At 47.1% G+C, this 4,930-nt stretch overlaps 1 pseudogene; it reads right to left on the bottom strand.

Annotated features, from left to right (window-relative positions):
* Positions 1–3,205: 3,205 nt before the first annotated feature.
* On the bottom strand, positions 3,206–4,066 carry LOC104576539 (F-actin-capping protein subunit alpha-2 pseudogene; annotated as a pseudogene).
* Positions 4,067–4,930: the final 864 nt, after the last annotated feature.

Raw genomic sequence — 4,930 nt, 5'->3', positions numbered from 1 at the left:
AGGATCTAACAGCAGCAGCCCTAAGGTGTTAGAAGGGCAGGGGAGAAGGGATTCCTGGCTCTCCTGAAGCAGCTTCTGGGTCAAAGCACAGGCAAGTTAAGTGCAAAAGATTCAGCAGGATGAAATTGCTTCCGATGTTTCTGTTCCCAGGATAGATTCTGCAAGCCCCCATTTTAAACATGCATTAAACTGCAAATGAGGCCCTGCAGCAATTGAAATCAGTGGCCAACTTCCTATTTCACCTTGTTGCCTTTGGGGTTGGCCCTGCTGAGTTTATATGCACAAAAAAACAAAGGGCCTCTTGGAGCCTCCCCTTGCTTTGATGGGCTCTGTGTTGCAGATTGGCATCATTAGGGTTTCCCTGCTGATGGCACTGAGAGGCTGTCAGGCCAGGAGCTGCCACCCAGTCTGTGCGCCACATGTCACTGTCACCAGCCTGCTCCCCAGGGCTGCTGCTTGATAAATGTCTTCATGCCTAATTAAGGCTCTTTTACCATCATGAATGCAGAAAAAAAAAGTATATTGATTCTGTTCAGATGGGAGTGCAGATGTTGGGGCTGCAACATGAATATACTTTCTTAACACCCCAAGTGACTGCAGCTGCTTCCCTTGAGACTGGTTCACTCACTGACTCTGCTTATGGTCTCCTTTTCCCTTTCTGTTTGTGCACCCTTCCTCACTCCCATCATTTCTGTCCATTCTCCCTCTCTTTTCCCTTCAAAACTATTCATGTAATGGCAGATTTTGTTTTTCATCCATCCATGGTGTCAGGAAGGTCAGCCCCAAGCAACAGCACTGGTGACCTTGGGATACAGGAGCTTGCTCACACGAGTTAGGTGCACTTGGCTGCAAAGAGGCTTTTTGATGGTGACAGCAGAGAAGCAGTGTTAGATCTGAACTTGTAAAATAGAGTTTAAGATTCCATATCATTAATCAGTAATTTGGCTGGTTGCTTTAAAGGCGACCCTTTCAAAAGCAGCTGGCATTCTGGTTTTGACAGTGGCAGGGAGGGATCTTTACAAGAATTAGCTGCTGGGAGAAGTAGTAGCGTAATGTGGAATATGGATTTAGCCCATTTTCAGCAATCTCAGGCTGCATTTTTTTTTCCCAGCTGGAAAAGCACATGTGAATGCGTGCATTGCAACCTACACCTTGTCTAGATTGTGTATGGTTTGCACCTAACATTTCTCCTCTAGATCCATGTTTCCTCATTGCCTTGCAAAAGCAATCCCCGAAGAACCAGCAGCAGTAGGGCTGTGGCATGACCAGCAGAGATGCTGCTCTCTATGGTGAGTCTCTTCCTGGCATAACCCAGAGTTCAGGGCAGCATTTGTCAGCATCTCCGTTTGGGGCAATAGTTCAGATTAGCGCTTCTACTCAAACCCAATAACCACTTCCTCTCTGTATGCTGGTGTGTATCTAGTGCATTTTTTTCCTTACAACAGCTTGAGGATAAGGGTCTTGTCTTGCCTGCTCAGCTGAGCTACAGCCAAAAGCGCAGCTGCCTGAATTGCTTTTCTTTTTAATCTTGGTTAGCTTTGTTACATTCCAGCTTTCTGATCTGCCACATGCTTCTTTGTGTCTCTGGGCTAGCAGCCAGCCAAGAGATGAAAAGTCACCTCATGCTCCAATGCTGACGAGCAGCACAGCAAACGCACATGCACTCGTGTTTTCCTCTCCCCTTGATTACTCCAATGATTTTCTTCCCTGATGAATGAAGCTCTAGGAACGAGCCTGTCATTATAGACCCAAAGTGGGGTCTGTCCAGACTGAATAAGGATCCTTCAGATGTCAAGATTAATTCTGCTTTTGCTGTGTTCATTGCTTTGTATGTGTGCTGCAGAGCCGTGCAGCTGGAGAACGCAACAGCTCGGGACTTTCACTAGTTTCTCCCTCCTCCAGAAGTTTATGTAAGTATATCTCGACTTGCCACTTGGTCTCTTGGGGAATATGTTGCTGGTATCTTGCACTGTGCCAAAATGTGGCTCCTCTGGTCAAGCTGTAATGTCTGGAGGATGTGCTTGGCGCCGTGCTGCCACAGATACTCTATAATCAGTGTCTGCACGGGTGTATTTAACGCTCACTTGGGTATGTCTGGGTGACCGACAGCAGATTTTTCTGAACTGCAGCACAGAAATCCCTGCTCCTCCAGCGCCTCTGCTGCTGCCGCCTCTCCTGGAGTGGTGATCCCATCTGTAAAGCAGAGGAGAACTGGAGGAGGGGAAATTTTCCTCCTATTAGCTAAACAAGATGAAGGGAAAGTGGATCATCTTTTCCTGAATGCTTATCAATCCAGACCCAGGGTGCAGTCAATAAGCAATATTGTCATTCAGTCACAGAATCAAACTGAGATAGTAACACACTGCAAATATTCATTGTGAATCCAATTAAAATTTTGTGTTTAATTTTTCAGGCTCCCTGGATATTTTTTAGTGTCTAGAAGCAACTGTATCTTCTTTTGAGACACTACTCTTGCAAACCAGAAAGACACCATATTTTGTTTGGAAGGTGTTATGAAAATTGTTTTAATTTCTACACTGCAGTTTTGATGCAGCTAGGGAATGATATTGAGCATGATGGGCATGAGTCAGTCTCACATAAATGATTTTAGTAGATCCAAATAGGATTTTAGTTTATTTTGGCAAGATAGTCTTGGAAATGTTGTGCCATCTACAGATCTTGATATATAGAGGTTATTTTTGGCTATCACTCCTTCTAAAAAGTTAAGCTATCCAGTTTCTTTCTAGTGAGGCTTGAAACTAAGCTTTAATTTCCACAGTGGGGAAGGAATGAAAAGCAGTTTGCTCCAGAGTACCCCTCTATATCAGGAGGCAAAACCATATATAGTCAGGGTCCCCAGTGCAATGCTTGTTAAATCACACATTTTTTCAGCCCATTCAGTATTTTGGATGCATGCCTTGTTGGATTTCTCACATTTATAAAGTGTTTGCTAATACTTAGTTTCATCTAATTGTTATTCTCCTGCCCTTGGCATAAGACAGCAGAAGAATTTCACTTTAGGCTGCCCCTTTGACCATATATATATATGGTCTTTTATATATATATAAAACTCTTTCTAGCTCTTTCTAGCTTTCATTTCCTCTGCTTCTACTCTATCTTATTTTTTCTGTTATTTCTAACCATATTCAAAATTTCTCTTGGAGATCATAGCATTTATTTGGTGACTGTGAGTACACGCTGCTTTTTAGTGCAGGGCAGGGACCGTCACAATCCTCCCCGTCATGATCTTCTCCCAGTCGATCATGCTGTGGGTGATGGGCAGCTGTCTCCGGAAGGCCTTGAGGTAGGTGTCATTCATCCTTTGGTATTCCTCCATGAGCCCAGCATGGAGCTGGCCCTCGGAGTCCTCCACCAGTTTCACAAAGGCCCTGATGGCCTGCGTTCGGCTGGCAACTGGCAGGGACATGGTCACCTCCTTGCACGCTGCGAGATGGATATTGCCGCCCTCAAAGTAGTGAGCTTGGACATCGATGGTTCCCGTCACCTGCGTAGATGTGGAAGGGCTGAGGGTGAAAGTCCACTCGGACTTCCAAAGGCCGCTCCAGAAGGGAGAGGGCTTGGGCATGGAGGCCTGGATACAGGCCACCAGGATTTTCCTCATGGCTGTGTCTTTAACGAAGACGCTGCAGAGGCCTTTTGGGTAGTGGTGGCTGACGTAGGTGCACAGGGCCTCCTCAAGAGACCTCCTCCACATCTCTGCTTTGCCGTCTTCCTGGGCGTACACCTGAAAATCGCCAGCCTCGCCTCGCACATGGTCGTACTTGAAGGAGACCTGGGCCTGCGGGTCAAAGTAGCGGTTTTCCTCTAGCGTGTTGTGGCACGTGAGCAGCACGCGGCACTCGGGTGTTCTCACGGGCATGAAGTGGACCTTGTGGTGCCAGGCGCAGAGGCCAGGGGCTTCCTGCAGCAGGAGGCTGTCATCCACCAGCAGTGCCCGCAGGTCGTTGAAGGCCATGGCAAACTCCTCGGCCGGGCACTGCCGCAGCAGGTTTGCGATGGCCTGGACCCGCTCCGCGCGGCTCAGCGCCCGCGCCTTGGGCACCATGGCTGGAGGAGAAGGCAGAGGAAAAGACACCGCTAACTCCTGTCTCGCAAGGGACTGCTCCCCCGGGACCTTTTCTTTGCCTGAGAATACCAAGGACACTTTATTTTTTGCCCTAGTCACAGGAGATGCTACAGTGCTCCCGGCCTGACCTGTGAATCCCAGAGGCCACCACCACCATCAGAGAATGAGCCTCACCCATTTTCTCATCCCTCAAACAGAGCCCTTTAGCTCAACAGCCGTGTATGCTAAGAAATGGCTGAGAAAGGCCTGAACGATAACCAAAAAATCGTCATGCTCTCAAGAGGATGTATTTCTCTCCCAGCATTAGCGACATCAAGGCATTCTAAAATAAGCTCCTTTTCCAGCTGGGAGTATCTTCTCTGCAGCTCCATCAAACCTAGCCCAGTGCCCAGGGAAAGCTGTCACATGCCAATTACATTCCTAATCCAGCTGAAGGCAGCCTGCATTTAGCTGCTTAATGTTGTCTGTAAGTAAATCTACAAGCACTTTTACAAGTTTCACAATCAGCTCCTGGAGAACCCTTCCCACAATGATGTTTTCACAACCCTGAGCATGAGCTGAGAATAAACATGAAGTAACACCACTAATGAAAACATTCCCCAGCATAGGAAGGAGCATGGAGAAAGCTTAGAGAACTCACTGCTCTAAGGTGCTTGCCCTAAATTACTCTAATTTTACATTTTCAGGCAATGGCAAAGTAAGGCATAGACTAGCAGTGACCTCCTCTAGCTGCTAATAGGTATGTAGCAAGGAAAGGCGGATTTCTCTTCATGGTTGAGGCTTCATACCTTGTTTTACATCTTTGGTTCAACTCCAAGCACCTCAATGTTCCTGTTAGGTGGC

This window comes from Tinamus guttatus, unplaced genomic scaffold, assembly GCF_059628265.1.
Source record: "Tinamus guttatus ecotype Peru unplaced genomic scaffold, ASM5962826v1 Tinamus_guttatus_pri_ptg000004l, whole genome shotgun sequence".
NCBI classification, from domain to species: domain Eukaryota; kingdom Metazoa; phylum Chordata; class Aves; order Tinamiformes; family Tinamidae; genus Tinamus; species Tinamus guttatus.
Note: the sequence above shows the minus strand (reverse complement) of the source record. Positions and strands in the feature narration are given on the sequence as shown.